The sequence below is a fragment of the Temnothorax curvispinosus genome, unplaced genomic scaffold, assembly GCF_003070985.1.
Source record: "Temnothorax curvispinosus isolate PA1 unplaced genomic scaffold, ASM307098v1 QBEX01001498.1, whole genome shotgun sequence".
Lineage (NCBI taxonomy): Eukaryota > Metazoa > Arthropoda > Insecta > Hymenoptera > Formicidae > Temnothorax > Temnothorax curvispinosus.
In genome coordinates, this window is record NW_020211278.1 from 2,199,319 (window position 1) to 2,211,749 (window position 12,431).

The 12,431-nt window shown below is 44.6% G+C and overlaps 2 protein-coding genes across 5 annotated transcripts in view; one reads left to right on the top strand and one right to left on the bottom strand.

Annotated features, from left to right (window-relative positions):
- LOC112465069 (probable JmjC domain-containing histone demethylation protein 2C) overlaps positions 1–12,431 on the bottom strand; it is a 286,220-nt gene that overhangs the window by 143,258 nt on the left and 130,531 nt on the right. The window lies entirely within an intron of this gene.
- The window catches only part of LOC112465096 (dentin sialophosphoprotein-like), a 5,957-nt gene continuing 5,557 nt past the window's right edge, over positions 12,032–12,431 (top strand). For both annotated transcript variants that reach the window (XM_025032485.1, XM_025032510.1), the window contains exon 1: positions 12,032–12,335. The gene's annotated coding sequence lies outside the window, so the exon portion shown is untranslated. The remainder of the gene's footprint in view (positions 12,336–12,431) is intronic.

Here is a 12,431-nt window from a genome sequence, read left to right on the forward strand (position 1 = left end):
AAAATTGTATTATATTATACCTCTGTATTTTCTAAGCTTAATTAACAAATAAATTGTAGGTTTACGGTGACCTGTAATTCGAAACTTATACAATACTTTTTTGTTAACGATCAAATTCATCAGCTTCCAATTAATCTAGAGGAATCCGTACTTGAGAGAAAGTCCATGGAATTTGTAGGGCATCCTATACACCGGCTTCTATTCGCGATATCGTGAGACGAGACGATTGACTTGCGAGATCGATCTCGGCGAAAAAGAGGCGCCACTCTAAATGGAGAGTAACGGCCATACCGGACTGCACGATCTGCTCTCCGGCTCTCACTTCAGGTAAGATCGCCCCTTCCCGCGCCATTTCGCCGAACCTGCACCTAACCAAATGCCGCATAAGGATTCATGGCGGACCTGACCATAAATCGAGGATAACGACTACTCCGTGTACGCGCCGCGAATACCGCGCCATTAAATGCCAGGAGAGCGTGCGAGCTAGCTCGTGTTCCGCAATTATTTCGCCGAAGGACGACCGCTTCTGGGTTCGCCGGAGGTCCTGCACGACGTGCAGGGACGCGACCGAGTTCTTCCTTCAGGAAGAGGGAGGGGAAAAAAATAATGCGCAATGAGACTGACGTCTCGTTAAAAATCGCGAATAACGAAGCGGCGATCAAGATCGTTCGTTTTCCAAACGACTTTATGACGCCAAATATAAATCAGGTTTTATTATTCTTTTCGCCGATTGATTACGCGGATTTATGACTTCATTAAGTCTACTTCGCTCTGCAAAATTTGATTCACGCCGACATCGAAATAAACGGTTCAAAATATTTTATGTACCTCAACGTATAACGTGTATTACTTCTGCAAGGAGATGAGAACGATGCTAATAACTCTCACTATATGTATAAGAATATTTACGAACAAGTCTCGCTAATTTCTAAACATAGAATCAACATATAAAAGCAACTTTGAAACTGAAACACTTGACGATATATCCATCTCTTTAAGATGTCTAAATAAAATCTTAATAAAATTTTAATATCCATTTTAATGGACATATAACCAGTTTAAAATAAAATAGGTGAGTTTTATCACTTTTACCGAATTGGTAATATTTACAAATAGCCTCCGTTATCTGCAAGCATGTATTTTCTGCAACTTTCGAACGCTAAACCGCACCGCTTGCCTTCAAAACGCGAGCTCTAATCTAATCTCGCTGCTTTGCAACGCTAAAAGAGGGATATACCCTCGCCGGGTTTTTCGCAGAAAACCTATACGCATCAGTTCGTTACACTATCATGTATTCACAAAGTATACGAGCGAGCGGAAATACCTCCGCGCGCGTTTTCGACGGCGTGCCAAGGCAATCTTCTCTGTTAATCGTGAGTTGCACTACCACCTGCTGCTGCTGCTGCTGCTAGTTGCCGCCGTACCGTACCCCTCTCTACTGTTCCGCACCCCTCTCGCCGTACCCCCCCTCATCCGTTGAGGAGGGTTGATGCACTTTAAATCCCCGGGGCTGTATTTGTTTCGTGCCCTACCGAGCGCGCGCACTTAATTCGAGACCTCGACGGGTCTCCATTCGACAACAATTGAAAGTCGATTGAATATCGTGCCAGGCGAGAGCGATATTCCTTTTCATATCGGAGCCCGGAGAGAAATACGTGATATAAATTCCGCCCCTTTCGACGGACGGACGGACGGACGGACGAGGGACGGGGGTGATGCAAATGGAAGAGACGGGAGGGAGGGGGAGATGAATGCAGCCGCGACGCGAAATGGGGTTTGTCGTCGTTTATTTTCCGCGAACCGCGAGCACGGCCGCGCGCTCATAAAAGAACTCTCTCCTCTCTGCATGCTTCCGGAGCTTTTTCCCCCCCGTGAAAGTTTTAATTTTCAGCGACGCAACAGCGTGCCCGCGTGAATAAAAGTCCGACGCGGTGCTAGCTTTTCGAGAGCGTGACACTCTCCCCCTCTCTCTCTCTCACTCGTTTTTTTTTCACAGTGTATTTTACTGCTGGACGTCAGACTCGTGGCGGGCTCGGAAAAAACGCGCTGTCAATAACATTACCGTGAGGAAGATTTAATAAAAGAAAATACTTTTGCGTATGCTTTTGAGGAAACGATACCTATTGACACTTTCAGAGTTGCGATACTTAATCCAATAACTAAAACCTAACAGCTAAGAATCTCTTCGTTGGGAAAAATTCTATTGCTCCCTCTCTTCGCTAATATAATTATTAATTTCATATTCAATAATAATTTTATTCTCACAATTTTACTAATTACTATAATTATTGCCTTGAAAATGCAATGATTTAATTTATTCAAGATCTTACAATCTTACCTCGTAAACAACAGCGTTGAAATGTTGAAAAAATTGAGATATATAGGGTAATATTTAAATACACATAAATTTCTCCTAAAATATAAAAGACTTTTTCTAAAGTTCTGCGTGCGTAATTTATAATCGCAAATTTTCACCAACTTTGTCTTTCAAATTCATTCAAATCCTCAACTCTGCTGAGCTTACGTCATTCGTTTTAAGCGATCGTATGTAAATAAGACATCCGATATACATCAAAGCGCGGTAAATTCGCGTAATCAAATTCAGGGGAAAAAAACGCCGCGTTGCGAGATATTTATTAAATATCTCGCAAATCCATCTTGCGCAATTAACGGGCGGCAGAAACGCGCGTATTATGGAATAAAGAATCGCTCTTACGTAACCCGTATATCTGCTAATAATCCCCGATACGTCGCGTGATCCTTCTTCCGCTTCTCGCTTTTCCGCGCGCGCCGTGACCTTGCGGCTTACGCCGCGCGCCCCCGCCATACTTTTTTTCGCGGAACGCAGAAGCCGCTTCGAACACCGTAAGTACCCGGCGATTTAATCGGATCGCGGGGGTATTAAGAGCGAGGGTGTTACCTGCGACGAACGTGGCGCGCTGATGCCTCCTCGTCGGCGCCGGACGTTGTAATCCGTTTCGGTCGATGTAATCACCACGTCACAGAAAACAAAAAAAAAACCGATGAGAGAACTGCTGTCCGGTTGCTGTCGCCACTACCGCCACCCGCCACATCAACTCGTCACAATCGTTCGCGAATCGGCCGGAGACCGTGGGCCGCGGGCACTCGAAACACTCGCGTTTTCGACGAGAGAGAGACCGACTCGGGGAGGCACTCGGCCACGGAGGCACGACGAACGCGATTACCAGGGAACCGCCGTTAATCCCGGGATCGGAGCGCGGACGCGTCGCGATCACTCCGATTTGCAAGGTAATACTCGTAACGCTCGTGCGGCCGCGGTCGGGCCGGCAGTTATCAGCGCGCGACCACGAACGCCCGCGAACTCGCCCGATGACGCACGAGACGGCACGAGCGCAGCCGAAGCGCGGCCAGCCGCCGCCGCGCCGCGGCCCGATCTTCCTTCGTCCGCCGCCGACTGATCGCAAAAAATCGCCAAGTCTTTATCGAGGGAGGAGACTCGAGTCGAAAGCCCGCTTCTGGCTCGTTCGTCTCCTTCGCTCGCAATTAAAGCCGTTGGCGGACACTGTCAGCGTCGACTTTTAACACGAACGCAGGCCAGCTAATGAACAAACAACGGCTCTATCAACGAATGACAACGACACGTGACTCGCGATTCGCCAGTCCGGCTGGAATTCCGACACTTGTCGCGTCGTGCGAAACGACTGCGTTTTCATTAAACCGGTTTCTCGGCTTTCCGGATTAATTGGATTTCCGAAGCGGGGGGGGGGAGGGGGGAAAGAGAGAATGCGGCACGTATATACCCCTGAGTTGCGAAGACGAGCGAGGAACTCGAGTCGGATTGAGTTAAACGAAGCGACGCTTTCTCGCTTTCTTCGATCGCGTTAATGGCGACGCGAGGAAGGGGGGAAAGGACTGTGTCTCGCGGGAATCACAGAAGGAAACTGAGCGGCCGTGCGGTGATCGCGGTGCACGAGACTCGAGAGTCGCGCACAATCGCGATTCTGCGCAGCATGTAGCGCGAGCGCGAGATCGGCGATCGATAATGATATACCGTTTCATTAGCTGCCACTAATGTTTTTTATAGACAAACATTGGCCTTGTACTTCTAATGGAAGCTAAGAGATATTTTATTATGCTTTTCATATATATATATATCTATACAGCTACATAATTATACTCTTCGTATCAACCGAGGTATCAACAGCTAATTATCACCAGACCACTAGAAAAAAAAGCGTTGCTTTGGTATATGTAGACATTCTATATATGCAGAACTTCGAAAGTAGAGTAGTTGATGGAAAATAAATTAGCCTATACCTATAATCATTTTTTTTATCTCGATAAAAGTCAACATAAATTTCAGCAAGAGCACGTTAATAATTTTTACAATTTAAAACATGAAATTGGAAATCCGTTATTTTGACGGAGTTGGTTGTTAAATTCTAGTTACTAAAAATCTTTGTTTGGAAACTATGACATCCGAAAGCAGCTGAAGGAGAGACGAAATTCTTGCAATATACAAATCATCATAACAAAACAGAGAAAAATAACAAATATATGATCTGAATAATGAATTTAAATGTGTTAGATACCTTAGCGATAAAGCATATAAAAGAGAATAATAAATAGATTTTTGTAATACTGCGGATAAGTTAATGTTGAATCATAATAATAACACACGATTGTTAAACGACATTATCGTGTGTGTGTTTTCACGTTTACATAATTTATTAAATATATTCCCAACATTCCCTCAGCGTTCTCCGAAGTATCTTCTATATACAATTCTCGATTTATTAACCTGAAAATCAATAGTATTTCCCTATCGTATGTGGTTGTCAAACGGCAACTAATAAAGGCGCTGCAAGAAAAGATTTGGAATACACACGAATACGAAATACGGAATACGCAGATACTGTCCCTGCATAATGCCGTAATGCGCATACATTACTGCTGGATGCAAAACGTAATCGAGCCAGATGCAACGGAGACAACGGAATCCTCTCTGATTGGCGCACTACTAATTGAATCGCATCGGACGGTCACCGTGTGTTCAGTTTTGCGACATCGGATGCCGCATCGAACACCTTGTAACGCTGTAACGCTGTAACCGATACCGTGAGCTTTACGAGCCGCGGTCGCAACGGGATACGCTCGTTTGCCCATAACGTGGGTGGTCAGATGGAGCGGTATCTGTTATCATGCTTTTCAGGAATCGACGTTAACACGCGACAATCCCTATACGTGGCGTATAATGGCCGTGGCGGGCAACGCTTTTCCATTAATCGCGGGCATAGTAATCCGGCATTGCAGGCAACCAATTAATGTCGGGCGAATCGCTCCTAAATTGCGTAACGATGTTGCAATATTATTGGCGCAACACCTGAGCGTTAATATGATTTTTAATTTTTTTATTTAGATATGCGGGCGAAAGTCGACACTCTCTTCCTTGTAGACACTTACGCCAGGGTACTGTCGCAAGATAAAAGAAAAGAGAATGCGTGAGACACGATTCGGCGAGTCACGCATTCGCGCTTCTCCTCATCACGCGCGTGCACACGTCGCCGTCGCGTCGGGTTGTTGCGTGCCGGATCGGCCAATCGGCCTTGTCTCGTTTTCTGCCGGTGCGCCCTGTGAGAGAGTTTCGATGAACCGTGGAGGCATGCACCCTTCGACCTGCGAGTCGGACGGCGAACGAGTAGTAATGGCCTGGGCCCTTCTCGGCCCTTCTTTCGGGGGGGGGGGGAGGGGCTTAGGTTCCGCAAAAGCGATTTCATGGCGGCGCACGGCGGCGGGGGCCACGCTTCGTGACTCCGGTGTAGGGCAAGACCCTCTACCCTCTCTCGCTTCGCTATTCGTCCTCGCGCAGGTACACAACTCGAGATACCTAGGGAGCCCCCTGATCACCGTCCTCGTGTTTCATCGCGCAAACTGGCCGGCACGTAAAACCGGTTTCACGAGGGCGGGCGGCGTCCGCGAGCCCCGTTTTCGCCGAATTGGCCGCGGTCCTGGCACCGAATTCGGTCCGGACCCTTAAGAATTTTTGTTTCTCCAACACGGCCGGATTCCGACCGCCCGCGATCCGACCGATCGTGATTCCGGAGCGGTCGGTCGACAAGCGGCGACCGGCGGCGTCCGGCCGCGGATCTTTCTCTCTCTCTCTCTCTCTCGATTGGAGGCGATTCGGGATACATTGTTGAGTTAGGGAAAGAGGATGAGGTCCAGGCGTTACCTGCGGCGACGGCTAGGGCCGTGATTCGTCGTCCGTGGGCAGTTTTAACGACCGCATGTCCGAAAAAAAAAAATCGACCTGTGCTTCTCTGTTATTTTCCGCCGCCGACAGGGAACTTCTCTCTCACTCTCATTCCGAGAGTGCGTTAAACCCCGGGAAACGGGATGATTCGGTTTGCATCTTGTTCCCTTTTTCTGTTTTTCTTTTTACGATCGTTCATTGTTCGAGTGTTGCACGAAATTACGAGCTCGTCTCTCGGAATTACCTCCACCTGTTCTACAAAACTATAAAGAGTATAAGGTCTCTCTCTTAGAGTTTTCAATAGTAACGTAGCATTTTAAAACCAAGTGCAAAAATATAAAAATAGAGACTTTAAAATTATATTTTAGATTTTATTATAACGATTCATAATGTTTTAATATCGATGTTAAATGTACAAAACAGAACTTTTAATTTTACATCACATTAGTTTTGAATGGCAAAAAAAATTATTTATCCACCGCAAAAATAATTAAATAAAACCATACAGATTAGAGGACTTAATTAGAGATCTCTTACAAATTCTATCGTACCTAAAATTGCCAAAGCAATTTCACTAATAATTTCCGAGACGCGTATGGACAATATTGGCAAATTCATACGTCGGAAGAGATAACGAAGCGTGCGCATGAAGAGGATGACTCAAAGAGACTCCGGAGGCTCAATTATCCGATTTTGATGATGTAGAAAAGCATGTCGATGAGACGAGGAAAACGAGGGAGGCGAGATCCGACCCTTAGGTGTCTCCGAGGAGTCGACCGTCCCCTCTTTCGATCCCGCTCTCTCAGATCGACCCGGTCGAGTGGTAATTCTAGACCCTGGTCCCTGGTCAGCGGAGCTGGCATACCTCGTCAAGGTTAACTCACTCGTTCCGTCCTGAAATTCCATCCACAGAGAAGCACGTCGCGGCACGAGGGGAGAGGGAATCCGTATGGTGGTGAGGGAGAAAGAGAACTTCTTCTTCTTCTTCCTCCTCCTATGTTCTCGTGGCTCGGGGAATTCTGGGTTAATGGCACCGCATTACGATCGCGTGACTTTACCATGAGATCCATGCGCGCGATCTGGATCACACTCGGTAGAAGAGAAAGAGGGGGGCAAGAGTTAATGCAGTGAGATTCGAATCGATCTTGAATATAATACCACCGCGCGGATGTACTCTGCATGTGAGACGGAGCGGATAGGGTTCGATCGGCTTGGCCGATTTGCCGAGGATGTAATTATGTTTTTCCGTGATACACGGTTATGTGTATCTGCGCGTGCGGCACGTGAGCCATCGAGACTTCGCCGTGGGTGAAGAGCGAAGTCACGGACTCCGTTTTCGAGGGACGGGGGTAGAGAGAGCGCAGCAATACTCTCGCAAATATTTCAGTCTGAAGTTCACCAAACAAAAGTTCAAAGGTAGGATCGATAGAATCGGTGTTGTTGGAGCGTATATAATAAATATACAAAACGTCCTATTTCAATCAATCTCCATTTCCATCAATTCGAGAAAGTCAGTTCTCTTTAATCGTAGTTTGCTCCATTGCCTCTATGCAACTTCCGAACGTTGAATGTTTCGATAATCTAACTTGCGGTTAAAGAATACAAAAGCACTCTTTACTCCGTTGCAATAATCAACGTCGATATCTAATATAAAAGATGTTAGCTTTCGAGCACTCTGTATATGCTTTCTCAGCCGTGAGTCACTGCACTCTCACTGTTAAGAACCGTACCGAGCGGTCCGATTCGAGACGGTTAAATTGAGAAGAAAATAAACGAACCATTACACGTGCCAAGTGCATTTAGAAACACATCACTAAATCAAGCCCGCGATTGCCATCTTTATATAACCGTTAAAATCCCGCGAGCCGGTTAGAGATTCACGTATCGCAAATATTTTTTTCGAAATTTCGGTGATTTGGACGCGCAGTCGTGTCTGCATTCGAGTGAATATGCAAGCACGGAATCGATTGTTTGACGAATCTCTCGTGATCTACAGTGACATAAACATCACTGTCAACGATCGACGTTGGAGAGACGTCGAAAATGAGACACAGGAATGACTACGCGACGGGAACGAAACGAGGTCGACCCATGATTAATTATCTATTTTTGCGGGAAGCACGTCGACGACACGCTCGAATCGCATCGATCGCGCGAGAGAACACACCGCGATCGTGTTTATTTTTATCGTCCCACACGCGAGATATGCCTGGAATACATTAAAACGATTCGTCAACGATATCTATTTATCTATATCGAGAAGTCGGAATTAATCTCACTCCGGCGTACATTAATTCGTCTTAAATGAGATGGCATTTAAATTAAATTTTCCGATCTTCGGATAAATGTCGAGACGGTTTTGACGCGTGGAATTATGCCGGTAAATTATCTTTCGGCGTAATTAGCCCGCTCTCAAACGGTCGCTCACATCTTCTGCAACGGAAATACCCGTGACTATTTCTTAATGAAACGTTGTCGTGTAAACGAGAGATACGACCTGGTGAATAATATCGTGTTTACGCGAAGGTATACGCGTTAAACATAGCGTTTGAACGTGCGTTTCTGCGGACACGTATCCTGTTCGGTGCGCTTCGCCGATGATTACGCAAACTCTCGAGATTATTGCCTTCACAGTCCTGCGTCCCTATGAGGAAGGACATGCGAGACCAGGATACGCCGGAGGCGATCATGTTTCCCGCACGTGTACGCCAGACAGAGGGCATGTCCTTCCATTGCCCGTTCCATGAACTGCCCCATAAGACATACGTCAAAGTGGAAAGATGATAAGGACTTGACTTAAAGGAGAACAGGAGCTCGCCCTCATTCCTCTACTATTACATTTATATTTTTATAAAATGTTTCCTATATGTAATTCTGTATAAGACTGAATAATAAATTTATTAGTTAACATACTTAATTTTTTATAATTTATATCTTAATATTAGAGTATCTTTTTCTATTCAAGAATTTTTCCTTGATATTCGATTTTTTCTTGATATTCTTCTTTCTGGTTAAGTATCATATCACATTAAATTTTAAAATGGATTTTGCTGAAGTCTTTTCTGTCTTTTCAGGTCAAGCTTTCTGGAAATATGTACTGTAATCTGGTTGATATCTTCCAACGTGTATACCTAGCAGCTATTCGTGAAGAACAACAAATCATCTCGATTTCCCCGGAGTGGGCAAACAGCACAGAACGTTGCGAGATTTACGCAAGACGTGCCATTAATGCATGTCGATGGCTTGAAGCACGATTTTGTGTTTCTCTTTTTCCGCGTATGCGTTTATCCGCGCAAAGCAGATATAATAAACGAAGATAGCTGAGAAAATAACACTTCTCTATCGACTCGCGTTCGTGTTCGATCGTTGTCGGACAAGGATCACCGCAAAGACGTCTTAATCACAAAGTGATTATTCATTAATGCGACTACAATGTTAAATAGATAAAAGTATCTAGAATATATATCTTGTGAGAGAATTATAATAGAAAAAATATTTTTATTGTAGAAGAAACATTGTAACGAATTTGTAAAGAAAATAAATAAAAGACGTACATATATATAAAACACATGAAGTATTGTTTACCTTCGTAACTTCCAATTTTTTTATTTGCAATATATTTAAGTAATTATTGCAATTATTGCAATTTTGTCAGTAAAATACCTTTCATTTTCATAAATATCGGATAAAGTTTTAAATATTCCTTTTAAGATATCAAAAGAAATTTAATATTCATACATTAAATATCCCTGTAATTTTTCTTCCTTACAAAAAAATATGACTTTATTCATATGTACGCATGTCGGATTTTCTTGTACGATCTAGATATTCTAGATCGGACTCACGATTCACATGACTTTTGTTTTTAAGAAAGTAATAGCGTGAACGGGACACCGTCACGCGTCTCGCACGCATCTCGTTTCAGAGTCAACTTCGAACACATATCGTTTGTGAGTTCCACAGCCACATTTCTTCCAGATCCTTTTCCGTCTCTTTTTTTTCTTTGTCGAGTCAGGGAGGAAATAATTACGGTGCCCATTTAAGAACCGGTTTGACTCCAGTTTCTTTCCCTCCCCCCTTCGTCCCTCGCGAACGCTCTTTGACGCGAGCCGCCGTGCCAACGCGGAGAAATACAGAGAAGAAAGAAGCGGAGGGAATGAATAAACGAAGGAGAGAGAAAGAAAAATAGAGGGAAAAGGAGAAGATCGTGTACGAAGTGTTAAGAAGGAGACCGGGGTCGACGGATAAAATCGCATAGGGCACAAAGGCCGATGAGGGTGAAGAAGAGCCGGGAGTGCCATTAACGGAAAGGAGGAGCGCCGTTTCTAAATACGACCTAGAGACTAAAGAGAGAACTCATCGAGGGATCGCCTGTCTCGAGGAATCCCAACTTATCGTCGCGACTACTCGCTCCGATTTACTCGCTCACCCTACCACCGCGCTCCGGTCGTTTCCCAAGAGGAAACATCGTGTCGATTTGGAGCACAAACACGATTACTGTCACGACGATTTGACAAGCCGGGCTGAAAATTCCCAGGTGCTCGATACTCGAAAAGAGTTGGAAGATTCTGAGCTAACCTTTCTTTCTCTCTCCTCTCTTTCCTTAATTACATCGGATGGGAATAATTTTTGTAGCGATCTTCTCTTCTTTCATCGCGAAGGTCTTCGACTCGTTAGAAAACACGAATCGCGAACCGCGTCGAGTTTTCCTCTCTTGGTCTTTTTTTTCTCTCTCTCTCTCCCTCTCACGAGCGAGCGAACGGGTGAGACAGGTAGGTAGGTAGATAGGTTTGACTTGCAAATCACTCCACGCGCGCTCGTTCTTTCGTCTCGGTCTACCTCTTTTTCTTCGCCTACGTACCCCAATCGGAAATTTCTGACTTAAGCCATTACTTACAACGGGCGCAGTACTACACCTGTAATGGCTTGCCACAGTTGGTTGACCCGTACAGGCACGGTACTGGTTACACTTCAGTTTCAGTACTGCGCCTATGTCAAAATACCAGCACTGGCATACAAGTCTTGGCCCAGTATTGGCGTAATTCTGGCTTAATAGAAATTGAGTTTATGATGGCAAACCCGTAATATCATACAGCTATGTCAAGCGTTGGCAGAATACTGACATCCTACGGGCTGAGTTCAAAGTATTGACTACTCATATATAGAGTTTTACAATCGGTCCAGTACTGGCGTAGTACTAGCAAACTAAAGGACTTAAGTTTTCCATCTCCAGAGGTGTCGCCGGCGAAAGCAACACGCCGCGAGCCGACTTAAAAAAATTTCCAGTAAAATTTGCTAATACTGACAGTAATATATAGTGTATAATATCCATACCAATAATAATTAATTAAAATAACGTATAGAAAAAAATGGTACGGGCATCCATTTTATTCAATAACTTTGTAAAAATCAATATTTTATATTGAAACTTTAATGATTATAGTCATCAAACTGTTTTTAAATAAATTCTAGACTCGCGGCGTGTTGCTTTCGCCGGCGCCACCTTCGAAAACGGACCAGTTCTGGTACAGCACTGAGCCAATTGTAAAGCCAATACTGACAATGAGTCAACGTAACCTTAAACTTGGGTCAACGCACAAGAAAATCAGAACTGTAAAGTATACTTAATGTCACGTAATGCGTTTACGGAAAAGCTTGTGCGGAGGCCCTTTACGCGTTAAAGTAAGTTAAGTTTCACGTGGCGCTTCAAATAGCTGCCTTGTGCGCGCGGTTGAGTTTGATTGGCTAGTTTAGCCTCGTTGCGAGTTTCTCTTGTGTGATTCGTCATCTGATCACATGTAAACGCGTTTATTGGTCGCTTGAGATAGCTCTACCGACATCTGTTGTGAACCGTGGTAAGGAGACGAAGAAGAAGAAGGCGCGAAGGCGGTACACGTTGAAGTATTTCGTCTCTTGTGCGGACCGCGAAGGATCGCGAAGTTTTTTCTACATATAATTATAGCTTCTTTTACAGAAGAAAGAAGCCCCGGAGCCGATCAAAAATACCTACCTTGCGTACTGGAAATTGAACGAGAAGGAAGACACGAGGAAGTGGATTGTTCGTACATATTTTGTTTCTGATCATTGCGACACATACTGAGTGAGTTCTTATAATTTATTATAAGAATCATTAATGGATATCAGAGGTGTGATTGAGAGAGAGAGAGAGAGAGAGAGAGAGAGAGAGAGAGAGAGA